Genomic DNA, 346 nt, shown 5'->3' on the forward strand with positions numbered 1-346 from the left:
GATTAATTCACAGCAGAAATGAGTTTTTCTGCTCTTTGCTCAGCGGCTCAAAACTTTTACACAAACTAAACCACAAGTTTCCTGTTTTCACGGCTTCATGTGTCCAAAATTAAACTCCACGTCAAAAACAGATTTAAAAACAACAAGAAAAGATTGTTTTCTTTTAAATTATGTTCATGTTTTAAAAAAACATCAATTTGCAATAAAAGTGAAAATTTTTAGATCTGAAGTGGTTTCATTAAAATTTGTTGATTTGCATTAAATTAAAAAATTTAAGACTTTAGGTTTTACGTGCGCGCGTGTGTGTGTGTGTGTGTGTGTGTGTGTGTGTGTGTGTGTGTGTGTG

This window comes from Nematolebias whitei, chromosome 14, assembly GCF_014905685.2.
Source record: "Nematolebias whitei isolate Nwh7 chromosome 14, NemWhi1, whole genome shotgun sequence".
NCBI lineage: Eukaryota > Metazoa > Chordata > Actinopteri > Cyprinodontiformes > Rivulidae > Nematolebias > Nematolebias whitei.